Genomic DNA, 13,660 nt, shown 5'->3' on the forward strand with positions numbered 1-13,660 from the left:
ATTTCTAATTGTTGAGAATTTACATATGGAATTGACGAAATTGCTTTTGAAATAAGTTATTCATTTATATTTGACAAATGCAGTTCATTAAATTCATAGAATTGTTGTCGATTAAAGAAAGATTAAAGCAATCGAAAAGTGAAGGGTTCAATTCCCAAACAGAATTTAGTTCATATATGTTCATCCTTGGGGGGTATTTAAAATTATTTTTTTATTTTAAGTATTACCTCGATAAAGTCATAAGTTTCATTCCTCAATGTAGCTTTTTTTAAAATTTTTTTAAATTTTTCTATGAATCATTTAAAGATGAACCTTGCCGCTAGTAGTATAATTAGTTAGTTAGTAACTTGACCAAGGTGCACGAGAGCACATTTCCCCATTTAGAGTTAGTGGGAAACTTGATTTGTCTTTAGATAAATTATGCCAGTTTTTTATTCACAGCACTTTTGTATCGTTGCTCACTCACCAGTTGTCAATGCTAGTAGTAGTAAGGTTGACAAGAAGACAAGCATCGACTTTCTCCTCATTTTTCCTTAAAAACTCTCAAACACGCTAATAAATGATTAATTATGTGATTTCTTTTTTGTTTTTATAACATGTCTAATGACATGGAAATTATTTTTTTTCACCACCCACATAAATGCAATTTTTATTCCTTCCTTCCGCAAAAATTTCTTCTCCGCCATTCCAACCCAGCTCTTTGCCTTTTGTTTTCCTCATTTTCTCTTGATTGAATTTTATGGTTTCTCATGTTGCGTCATTACCAATCACGTATAGCATGTCATAAAAATAAAAATTAATGTTTTTATGTTAGAAACGTTGGCAACATGCTGAATTGATTTAGATTTCGTAAAAGAAGGGATGATAATGAGGGAAACTTTAAGGATTTAAAGATTTGAAGCTTGTTTGTGCCTTCTTGAGATTCCAAAGGTTCCATCTCTGTGGAATAAATCCAACTCAAGTCAAATCCAATTTTCATTGATTTCTTCAAGTTAATCATGAAAAATTGATCACAAACAAAAAAGAGGAGAGAACAGCAGATGGATTAACAAGGCATGAAGGCAGAAACTGAAAAGTAAAGTAAAGAAACTTCACCTTGATAAATTATCAATTCTTGAATTCCACGAAATAAAAAAAAAAAGAATATGTTGCAATTCAGTGGGAAAATGAATGAGCATGAAATGCATCGACGACTGTATATGTATCGATTGGAATAAATTAATTCAGATTGTAAAATTACATGTAATTTCTACAGTATTTTATGAGCATTTTTCTTCTTTTGTTTTAATTTCATATCATTAGGCATTGAAAATTTCATGTTATTATTACTTTTTTGCCTTATGCTTCTTTCTTTCTCAACTATTTTTACTCTTTTTTTTTTGTTTTTGTATTCTTTTGGTCTCTTATTGCCTCAATCTTAAACCAATTATACACAATATGCGTCTGACTTGCATATGTACGGGTCAGAGTGTGGATAAGGGTATTCTTTTGGTGATTTGTTGGATGGTCTTATAGTTGCTTTCTTGGTACATGTTGAGTTCAGCTATACTCTCTTACTTACTGGAACCATGCTCCGACTTGGAGCCTAGGTTGCTATAGAATGCTTTTCATCTGACTCTGCGGCTGGCCACATCTCAAAGCTCCAAAAATTCTCAGTTTTGACACCTTGGATTTCAACCAAGGGCAGTTTAGAAGATTTATGTTTCTACCCAAGCTACAAAGGGTTCAGAGATAGTAGATTATGAACCATATAATTCCTATTCTGATTTTGGGGCAGCAACCCTTCAGACAGAGGTAAAGTTCAAATAGGACTGTTTTAATGATTAGTTCCTATTGATCTACTGTAAATTGCAGCGCGTTAATAAACCGATTGAACAGGTTTTTGGCTAAACTGGCTGAACTTCATTCAGTTAATTAACTGGCTAGTCGACGAGTTTGAGCTACATGTTTAGATTATAAGTTAATTAAGCAAAATCTACTGAAAATCAGTCAAATTCAAAAATATAACAAAAAGATTCCAACCAGCCTGTCCTGAGTTCAAATCTCATTTATTTAAACAAGTTCACGTCTATAAAATCTGGTTTTTTTTTTTGTAAAAATTCCACTTTTAAATCAGCTAATTTTTCACAATTTCCCTACCCTGTCATACACATCCACTATTGAATTGTTAGGGAATAAAACATTCTTTTTTGATTAATTTAATTTTTATGCAATTTTATGTTGTGTTTAATGGCCATAGCTTCTTATTTTTCCCTCTCATTTATTTTCCATCTTTCTTCATTAAATTATTATTTTAGACTCTTTTTTTTTTGTGTGTACTTACTTTACATTACTGTTTATTCCTGACGATGAAATTAAGTCGTAATAAAAACAAAGAAAAGAGAACTTGCCAAGCTTCGGGGAATTTTTTAATGAATTTTTGATTGAAGAATTCCTTTTTTGCAGTTGGATGCATACTTGGGCACGACACTTGCACTTGATAAGCATCGAGAACATTTGCTTCCCATAAAAATTATTCAAAAACATAACCGAAAAAGAAGTTGATTGATTATTTCTGCGAAATGGACGGCTATCAATAAGAATAATGCACTTTGGAGTAACCTACTCATAAATTAATATTATCTGTAAAAGGTCATAACAAAATATAATAATAGTATGGTATGGACATAGCATTCATCACAGTAATTATAGTCATAGCATTTCCAATCAATTTTCATTATTTCATTGATTTTCTTGCTCCTTATTTGAATGCGATTTTCTCTGATTGAAAAAGACCGATGGAATTGGGATATTGAGGCACTTACTTACATACTTCCTTCGCTGTCCGGACAGATCAATTTCGAACCATGGACTCTCTCAGGTGGCTCCTAAAACTGGGTTTATAGCTGGCTTCTGTCTACCAATTACCAATATCAAATACAACACTGTATATTAATTCAATCGTAGGGTAATTAGCCAATGAATCTAAACCATGTGATAAGGACACTATTGTTCAGTAGCTAGGCAACTGAATCAATATGTAGCCTTATCTGGAAAGACGTGTGTTCAATTCCTATCAAAATATCGATCATTAAAAGTAATTTAGGCAAAAAAACCAATATAGACACTTAATTGTAAGGAAATAGGTTCAATTCCTATCAGTTTATCGATCTATATAGCCCTAACAGGCAAAGAGCATGCTCTCGTGGTACACAAAGACCACTACAGCACCTAAAAGCCGGTCTCTTTGTCTGTTAAGGTAACTTACTTCTTACAGCAATGTCAATATAGTCATGAATATCCATCAATTATTTCAAGCTGCTTAAACAACCTCATTACACCATCTCTCTCTAGTAATCCAGCCTATTTACAGGCAATTTACTTCCAACTTGTTTTCTATCATTCGATTACAATCTCATTTCATTTTTTTCTTGATTTTCTATATTTTTTTGTTCCTCCTTCCCTCCTATCCACATAATTTTTTATATCGTGACAGACGGCAATTATTATTTAATTAGTAAGCTCAGACAACAACACTGATTGACTTTTGCTGTCTCTCTTTTTTCGTCTTGATTCCAAACCTCACAATTGTCATATCTGTAAAAATGTATCGACACAGTCATCAAATTATTAATAAATAATTGTTAATAATAATGAAAATGTGATAAAAGAGTGCGAAATGTCATTAACGATAAATTAATAGTCACCGCAGTGGTAGGACAGTAGCACAGTGAAATGAAAAAGAATATAAAATTGTCATACATTTATGGAATCTACATATGAAATTATGAAATGAATTAATTGAGGTGATAAAGACTTGACCCCCTGTGCGGTGCAGAGTCTATAATTAATTTTTTATGCTTTGCAATTTTAATATATATTATATTTCATGTATTGGACATGTTTTATGTCTTGCGTGTGGTGTGGGAATTTTTGTTATACTGATTTGATAGTTAGTTGGAGAGATACTAGGATGTTGGGATGCGTTAGGTATGAATAAGGTTGCTTGATAACAAATGCAGGGCTGCAAAATTGGATGAATTTTAAGATACAGCCAAAAATGGCAGGTATGTTAACCTAAAACCCCGTGAATTCAGGTTTGTTCATCTAAAACACAGGAATTGTCGGTCTGTGCTTCTAAAACACAAGAAATGCAGGTCTGAGCATCATAAACGCAGGAAATGCAGGCTTGCTATGCATAGCCGTATCCTACAAACTGTTCATCAGCCCTGTAAACACACACTTAGATGTTGTCTACAAGACAGCCAATAGAATACGAGTTGAAGTGCCTTTTTGAGTTCTAGATTATTCTCTCCCCACAAACTATCTCCAAACAGCCATTCTACACAAAAATTTAAGCTATTGAACGCAAATTGCCATAAAATATCTCAAAACATTCACTAAACCTGCCCAATTTTACTAATTTCATCCTTTTTTTATCTCATTCCAGGTAAGAAATTTACAAGATTTCCTCATCAACTTCACTATACTTCTTGCATCCTCATAATATGAATCCATTCCAACAAGTAAGTAACGTAAACACTTGAGTTGAATAGATTTACAAAGTAAATTATACAGGAATAAATATCAGTAAGAATAAATCACAATTACATGTAAGAATGCAGCCATGTGTCTGTATATGTGTCATGCGGGGATAAAAAAGGGAATATCTGCAGCCTCCTGTGAGCAACAACATATGGTCGAGTACTTCGTGGTCTCCTTTTTATTATTAAAAGAAATTTCACTTCTGTTTCTATTGTTTTGATAACATGCAACATTTGATACAGAACGGGCAATAACAATAATAATACAGAATAAGAGTAACATGCAGCTTGAATTAATTGATATCTTTGAGGCATATTTCTCAGCTTCTTTTACTTCTTGTTTATTATGTTCATTCACCTTCAAAATGCATTCAAAAAAATTATTTTTCCTCATTATTGCCATGTCATTCAATATTACGAGCACATGTTGCATAATTTATACATACATACATAAATAATATCCATACAATGAGATTAATAATAAAGAGTGAGATTCTTATGATGAGATGAGAGACCTCTCATTATCATTCATCCCACCTTTCATATTCATTCTCATCATCGTCTTATCTCATCATTAATTTTTGTATTAAGTACGTAGCACTATGTGTCTGTGTATTTGTAATTTAATAAGTCGTCCTTAATTTTTTTCTTCTGCTTAATGAGATGAGAATATTTTAGTTTTTTGGCAGATGACGATTAATCAATTGATATTGTTGGTGTAAGTTTGGTACTGAAAGTACTTGCTGCTTTATTGCTAGACTGAATAAGACATTTTGGTTAATTGATCCAAAATCCGACACCAGGTGGCACCTGGTCAATGTCACTTTGGCATGATATTTACTACTTGCTTACTTCCTTGGCTGGGGCGCACAGAGGCCCTGATTAAGAGAACGTCTGTAGACAGCTCTATCTTTCGATAACTTCTGCCAATTTGGGATATTGAGAACTCTAGCGTCCTTATCAACACAACCAATCCAGGACTTTTTCGGCCTTTCTTTTGATCTTTTGCCGTCCACAAAGTCTGGATTTAATTTGAATCTGGCATCATGTCAGAATAACGACCGGGCTGGTACCAAATTTTGGATTGATTGCGGACCGACTTGTGTTGTTCGGGAGGGTTTGTTCAAAATTACAGGCATTTAGACAAACTATAAGATACTTCTTAAAATTGCAGTTCTGGTCATCTAAAATGTAGAAAATGTCGCTCTATGGTTCTTGGTCTAACACTATTTATTCTAAAAGTCGGTCGAATTTATGATTTTATTAATTTATTCAAAGGAATCATAATTTGCTCGTATTTGGCTATTGTTATATAAGCCAAATCATCGAAAAATGACTAAAAAAATCGTTGAAAAGTTTTCAAAAAAAAAAAAAAAATAAGGTAAAAATATGACCGGGGACAACGGACAAAATTCATAAATTTCACGTTAAGGATTCGAACCTTTGATTTTGCAAATAACTGTAAGGTTATCACTATTTCTACTTATCAATATGCAGAGCATACAACAAAATATCAAATATTCCAGTCAATCTTAATTCCAGTCAATTTAAATCAGAGTTACAAAATCATCAAGAATTTGTACGGTTTTTGCCTGTCACAGGCACCTGTTGTTCAACTCTGATTTAAATTTACATTCTATCCAATTCCACAATTAAAATAAAAATCTTTCAATTTCCAACCCAACTCATTATTTCATTAACAACACATGTAATTAACGCCACAGACATGAATAAATGATGTTTTCACTCCGAAGTAAATACAGCAAATGAGGTAGATGAATATGAAGTCATGCAATAATTAGAAGTTGCACAATAAAAAAAAAAATTTATACATACACGCGTACATACAATAAATAATATAAAGAAAAATGCTTAATGATCTGTTTGAATGTCGGAATTGAATTAAATAAGTATACAATGTAAAGGTACAGAGATATGTATGATCTGAATATATCATCATCATTTTTTAATGATCATCATCAGCAACACTTGGATGTCTGTGAAAATATGTTTTTGCTTTATTAATGATTTCAACATTACATTTTTTACTCTTAATTGAAAGTTTTCTGAAAGGAACTAAAGTTAAAAAGCTTGTTTTGTGATTGAAGGTTTGTAGATTGGGATATTTGGATGGGAAAATGAGAGTTAATAGTCAGAACTTCTGGGGAATTTTCGGAGTTTTTGTATTTCTACGGTGAATCTGAATTCATGGTTTGAAAAGGATCAAAAGTCGTGATTTAGGAGTCCATATTGCTATCTTGTTAAGTCCTAAAACTTACTTACTTACTTACTTACTTCTTTGCTGGATTCACGTGGGTCCATTGCCGCACTGATAGAACGCCTAAAAACGACTCTGTCCTTCAAGAACTTCTACCAGTTTGGTATGTTAAGGAATTTAGGGTCCTTTTCTGCAATCCAATCCTGTAATTTTTTAGCCTTCCTCGAAACCTCTTACAATTTACAAAGTCCGATACCTTAAACTCTGGGGCATCTTGTACGCGTCTATATACATGTCCAGCCCATCTCAAACAATATACCCGGATAACTGTAAAGATGATAGTTATCAAGAGTTGGTAATCTGGAGGGTTCAGAGCGTGGGCATGGACTGGAGTCGACTTTTCCGTGAAAAATCCGAAAGAACTTCGAACTTTGGTAGGGTTTGTCCAAAACTTCTGGCCTGAAAACAAAAAATGCAGACCTGATGCCTTAGACGAATTTTTTGGTTCAGCCGAAAACTCAAGGTCTTTGAATCTAAAACACAGAAAATGTTAGACTGCATCTTTGGAGGCCTTTGACTGAATCCTAGTAAATAAAGAACATCTTGGTCTACATAATCTACATATCTAAAAATTCATAAAGCAACATCGTCACAACAGCACAAAACTCTCATTTAGCTTCTACAAAATTAACTTCCACAGTCTACAGATCAACATCAAACTCAAATGGCACAATAATCCTCTCCAATGCGCTTAACTAATCCTCTCTCCTCCCCCAGATTACCTACTCTTCAATTTTCCTCTTTCATACTTTTCAGAATCATTTGAAAAACACATCCGTATAGAAAAAAAAAATGATGAAAAGTCAGTTCAAGTCAGTTCATTCATATCCACACGTGAAAAAAGAAAATAAAAAAATCTGCTTTTTCTCCTTTTTTTATTTCAATAAATATAACACTAAGAGCAGTATATACGATGTGATGATGATTAATGGTAAACTTTACGTCAAATTATCTTCCTCATTTGGCATTTTGATGAACAGTTTGCAACGAAAGATGAATATATTCATATACATACATACATACATACATACATACATAATACACAATAAATAGAAAAAGAAGCAACAGAGCATGGCAAGATGAATGAATGAATGAAAAAAATAATTGAATCTTTTGATTGAAGTTGACTGAAGTGGCAGAAATGATTTAAAGTCGACAGTGAATTTAGAGTTTAATGAGGAAGATTAAAAAATGACTGGAAAAGAAGAAATTTATGCTATAAATTATAATCTATTCGATTAGATTTTTGATTGTTAAGTTTTAATCATCATAATTATAATCATAATGGGAGCACATACGATCAGATACATAAGAATCTGTATAATCACCGGAATTGTATCATGGATGTTAAATGATAGGGTATTGAATAAAAATAAAATTATTGATTGCTGGATGTCAAAATGGGAATTGATTTTTGGAACGATTAGAAAAGATATTTTAAGGGGTTTGACCATAAATGACGGGAACATTGTGTTTTAAATGACTGAATATATCTTTATAGACAAGAGGTTTGCAACATCTGTGCCGGGACACAATAGTGTGGCGCCAAAAAATGTTGAAAATGTCACTAACCGTATTAAAAAGGAAAGGTTGTCCACCACTGTTATTGACTGTATTAATGGCTCTTTAAAGGCTGATTCTACATACTTACTAAATTCATTGTCCGGACAGATCAATTGTGATCCATGACCTCCCATAGACGTCGCCTAAAACTAGTCCTATCGCTGGCTACCGCTGGTCAATTCCAGAATCAAAGTGAACGACTTAGTCACAGAGAGAGCAAGTTAAAGGCATTGCCAAAGGACTGCAACAACTTCAAAGTCCTCCCTCTGGGGCAGACCTCGAAGCCGATTCGAATTTTAGATGAAATTGTCGACATGACTCTATACAAAATCTGTGTCAACTTCGAGCTCTGCCCCAGAAGGAGGACTTTGAAGTTTTTGAGGTCCCTAGGCAAGATCCTCGACCCAGAACTAATATGGAGTTAAATCCACTTTTCCATTCAAAATCTAAATTGACTTTAAACTCTCTTCGAACTCAATCATCACTAAAGCTGTTATTAAAATAGAATCCCATTCCAAACCTACTCTATAGCTCAAAATTCTCCAATTTAGACTAAATCGATCCACTTTTCCAAACGATTTCATTTTCAATTCAATAAATTGATTCAATATCAAAGCATATTGCAGATTATTTATTGCATAAATGAACACATTTAATTCAAGCATTAAAACCTTTTTTTCATGATGACGTCCATTAGAACTAAATTGATATTTTCAGCAGAAATGAAAGTTCTATTTTAACTTAACGGTACACAATGATCAATAACTTGAAGCTAAATTAATGTTTAACATTTTTTAATATCTTAATCAGTGGTTCTGCTGATCATTTATATTCAAATGAAAGCTTCTGTTATAGCCTTTGGATTACTTTTTTTATGAAATAGTATAATTATACTGTTTACAGTCACAGAGGTAGTTTTAATAGCCTTTTTTATGTTTGATAAGTTGTATGTAATTAATTTGGCCCTTCTGGGATTGTTATGGTCTGGATTTGTTGTGATGGAAAAGTATGTTTGTAACTAGGAGAGATTCAATTTCTCTAGTAAATTTTTAGTGTTTTTTTGAAACGTATGACGGCTGCGATTTCTTTTTGGTTGGCAGATTGGCTGGGACGTGAATTCTCAGCATCCAGGAATTGTAGAGAGGTCAGGTTTGAAGCATTAGCTCTGTTTTGTCAATTTAAGTTACTTGATAATTGATTGGTTTGATAACTTAGTACCCTGGTTAAATGTTTAAATTTGGATTCGACCAAGAACCACAGGTCTGCATTTCCTGCATTTTAGATGAGCAGACTTCGAATTTCTGGCTGTTTCTTAAAGTTCATTCAAGGGTGCAGGCGTGTATTTTTCGACTGCGAGCCTGTAAATTTGGACAAAAAAACCTTTAGTTATTCAGATCATTGAGATCCTGAGCTGCGCTAATAAGGCGTTTTGCGGCTAATGATTTTTTAACGATTGAGAGTGAAATTTTCTCTCTTGAGTCTCAAACCTATGACCGCTTTGTCGATATTACAATAATTAGGTACCAAAGTACGAAATCATTCTGACACCGAGCCACTTCGTCTCACAGTCAGTCTCAGTTTTAAACAAACCCTAGCTTTAATTAATGACTTTTCATCCAATTTTATGAGCCCTAATCACACCATTAAACTCAAATTCAATTCATTAAACTGCAATTCCCCAACAATGTAGTACCAAACTCTATTTAAACCTAGAAACTTGTTAAAAACTAATCAAAAAAAATTCCAAGTAGATAAAAAGCAATTTTAAGTCTCAAAAACATTCCTGTGAATCCTTAAAAACATAATTCTACACTAAACTCATTTAATCATAATCCAGACGAGAGAGCAAAAAACACAATAAAAAGGATAAAAAAATGCGATCAAATAAAGTAAAAAAATAAAATAAAATAACAAGAAGCCGAAGCAGGTGGTTCAAAATTAAACGTAGTAAAGAAGTCCTCAATAAACTCTTGAGAAAGAAATAAGCAAAAATTTCAAGTTATTTTTTTCTGTTAATATTGTGGGAATGAGAACATACGGCAGCAACAACAGCAATAAGTAGTGAGCAATAAATACTGCAAATAAAGAAAAAAAAATACAGGATTTTTGTAAGTAAAATTTCATCACATGTGCTCATGTGAATGCTATACACAAGTAATAAATGCGTTATAAGCTCTTACTTCTTTTGGTGCTGTCTTTTTTTATGAAAATTGGTGCAAAAATCATCAAAGGTGTAGTTAACTTCTGTTAATGATAATGGTCGTTGAGGATATAAACATGAAATGTTATTTAAATTGTGGTAATTACGTATGGATATTCTTTAATGTCATCATTATCGATATGGATACCAAATGGATACTTAAAATTCATTAGGTAATTTAAATTTTTGTGAATTAAGATTTTTTGAGTAATTTGATTTAATTTTTGGTAATCAAGGCTTGATTTGGGAGTCATTTGATAGGAATTATAGAGTTCAGAGTTCAAATGTCAATCTAGGCTTCCATGACACTGGGACAAAGTGAAATCTCCTCAAATTTGAGGAATTCGAGATTAAGACAGGGTCGGTGTTTCTGTTCCCAATCACTGATTCTCGACCCAGTCTCTGATTCTCCCCCCAATCATTGATTCCCGTCCCAATTATTGATTTCCGTCCCAGTAGCTGATTCTCATAAAAGTCTCGTAATGCGCCTCATATACTTGGTAAGAACGATCAATCAATGTTGATCTTATGAGTTCCATTTATCTGCTCTTGCCCACGTTATGTCGATCGAGTAATATCCATCAAACGTTGAATTTTTCATCAGTTGGCATTAATACAATTCAAGACTCAAAGTCGATTCAAATTTAATATGGAGCATAGCCGAAAAATTCTCCGGGAGAAGGCCCAAGCCCTCAATTGCCCCCTAGCTATCCCCCTGGATTAGAGCCAACTTCAGTCAGAATTTCGAACAGATTTCGAGCTATGACATAATTTACTCAACCTCCCAAAGTCTACATTCCAATCACTCATCACTCGGGTCGAATTCCGCATTCATCCAAAGTCAACAAACATTTTTACGGCCAAAATAGTCTCAAATATTTCCAGCTTTTCAAGTATATCTTAACATATTTCTGATCTTTATAAAATTATGATCATGAAATGTCTGTTGATGTCCATGATCAATTTTAATAAAATTCAAAAAATTTTAATAGTGCCATAAAATCGTCATCCCTAAGCAGCCACTCATTCACATCTACAGACAACCAGTCATAATTACGCAACTTATTCATATTATTAAATTTGATCCAGATACTCTAAAAAATATCGAAAGTGAAGCTTCCTCTTAAGGAAGTAATCATTATTGGACACAAGTCGTGCATTCAATGTCCCATATTTTTTGTGGATATTCATTATTATATTCTTGTTTCCCTTTGGGTCTGTTGACTCTTATTTTTTTTGTGCTTGCTGCTGCTGCACGGGTGTCTGTCAATTTTCGATGCGGAAAATATTCATGAAATAAATATTATTTCATTAAAATGGTATTGACCAGAAGCTCGTTGACAATCTGGTTTCAATTTTTTTTTATTTTTATTACCACGCAAGGTGTTAATATTCAACATATATGAACGGTATACAATCATAAATGCCGAAATCAACCGTTCAGTCTACGTGTGCCGTATTACATGTATTAAAATTTTTATATGAATATCTATAAAGGAGAGAAAATCGTGCGCATAAATCTGCTGTTGATATTTAAAAATTGTTGTCTTTTTTTTATATTTTCGCTCGACTATGTTGTGTGGTCTCTTTGTGTCTCAAGTGTCGTTTGATGTTGTCTTTTTTTTTTGTTGTTGTCGTGAGACCTGCTTTATGCTTATAAATTATTACATTATAATGATGAACATTCAATGACATCAAAATCAATCGTGTATAAAATTATTAAGTATGAACTTAATACTGTTGTCGTGCAAGGGAAAATAATACATGAATTTCCTTATTTTTTTATTGGCTTGGTTACATCTGAGGATTTAGATTAGAATGGCTGTCAATAATTTTTTATATGATATAAATTGATTCTGATATGAAATTGTTATGGATTATTGCAATGTTTATTGATTTTGTGATACAATGTAGTGATATTGAATTTATTTCATGATTTATTTACTTGATGGTTAGATTGATTGGAACGGAATCAAGACATTTGAGTAAACAAGTTTATTTTTAGATGAGGAAATTGGATGAGAATTTTCGAGATTGATGCAGAATTTTTGCATTTTTTGGATAAAATCTATGAAATCGTAGAATGATTATTAACTTATTTACTTACTTCCTTGGCCGGGGCGCATAGGGGCCCATTGCCCCGTTTAAAGAACGTCTGTAGACAGCTCTATCTTTCGATAACTTCTGCCAATTTGGGATATTAAAAACTCTAGCGTCCTTATCAACACAACCAATCCAGAATGATTATTAAAGCCGCGAAAAAGCGGTTAGGAACTCAAACAATCGACTTAAAGGGCGAGGGTTCGATCCCAGGGAAAGGCTTGTTGTATTTGAGTGCTTTTTTGCTGTTCTAGTTACACCAACTCGCTTTGTGTATTTACGACACACGAATTGTGGCGAGGTACGTTACTCTATGGCTCTGTCAAGACTCTGTCTCAGTTCTGTCAAGGCTCTATCCCAACTCCGTCATGACTACGTTTTCTAGCTCTGAATGAATATCGTCTGTTGTCCATTTTAGCTTATACAAGAGGCCGCTTCCATTTATTGTTGATTTATGTATCTAACCATGTCCTTAAAAGAACAGTAATGGGTTCTATTTCATTTTTATTTATGTGCTATGCATTACAAGCCTAATGATGGGCTTGATATGTGTAACGATGTTCTTAAAAATTTGCATTGGAGCCTATTCTGTTTTGTGTTGATGGGCTTTGTAATAATAGCCTGATGATGGGCTTAGTCACGAGCAGGAACATATGCAGGGCATGAAGGAGGGGTTGAGAGTAAATCCCTCTCCCCCTATAGCTAATTCTATGGTTACGGGAATTACAGGCAATCCTAAGATTAGGAAACATTCAAAAACTATCCATAAGCTATTAAATTAGATATGCCGTCACATATTGCTCGGGTATAAATTCAAAATTCCAAAAATACATCTAAAATTCAGCTTACCATTTCCACCCCTTGCCATTTTATTTTCATTCACGACAAAAGAAGAGAAAAAAAAATCATTTGAAAAATGAGAATCAAAAAAGGTGCATCAGGTGCATCGAGCATGTGTTGTGCAACAATCCAAACATCCAAGTTTGTCGTGTATAA

At 33.3% G+C, this 13,660-nt stretch overlaps 2 protein-coding genes across 3 annotated transcripts in view; both read left to right on the forward strand.

Moving 5' to 3' along the window:
• Nucleotides 1-13,660, forward strand: part of LOC139098359 (TOX high mobility group box family member 4-A-like) — a 195,883-nt gene that overhangs the window by 70,380 nt on the left and 111,843 nt on the right. The gene's annotated exons all lie outside the window — the stretch shown is intronic.
• Nucleotides 1-13,660, forward strand: part of Pstk (Phosphoseryl tRNA kinase) — a 39,396-nt gene that overhangs the window by 4,114 nt on the left and 21,622 nt on the right. Inside the window, exon 3 of the mRNA XM_070650653.1 lies at nt 4,430-4,505. The gene's annotated coding sequence lies outside the window, so the exon portion shown is untranslated. The remainder of the gene's footprint in view (nt 1-4,429; nt 4,506-13,660) is intronic.

This window comes from Chironomus tepperi, unplaced genomic scaffold (genome assembly GCF_022539635.2).
Source record: "Chironomus tepperi strain 1889 unplaced genomic scaffold, CSIRO-AGI_Ctep_v1 contig_445, whole genome shotgun sequence".
NCBI lineage: Eukaryota > Metazoa > Arthropoda > Insecta > Diptera > Chironomidae > Chironomus > Chironomus tepperi.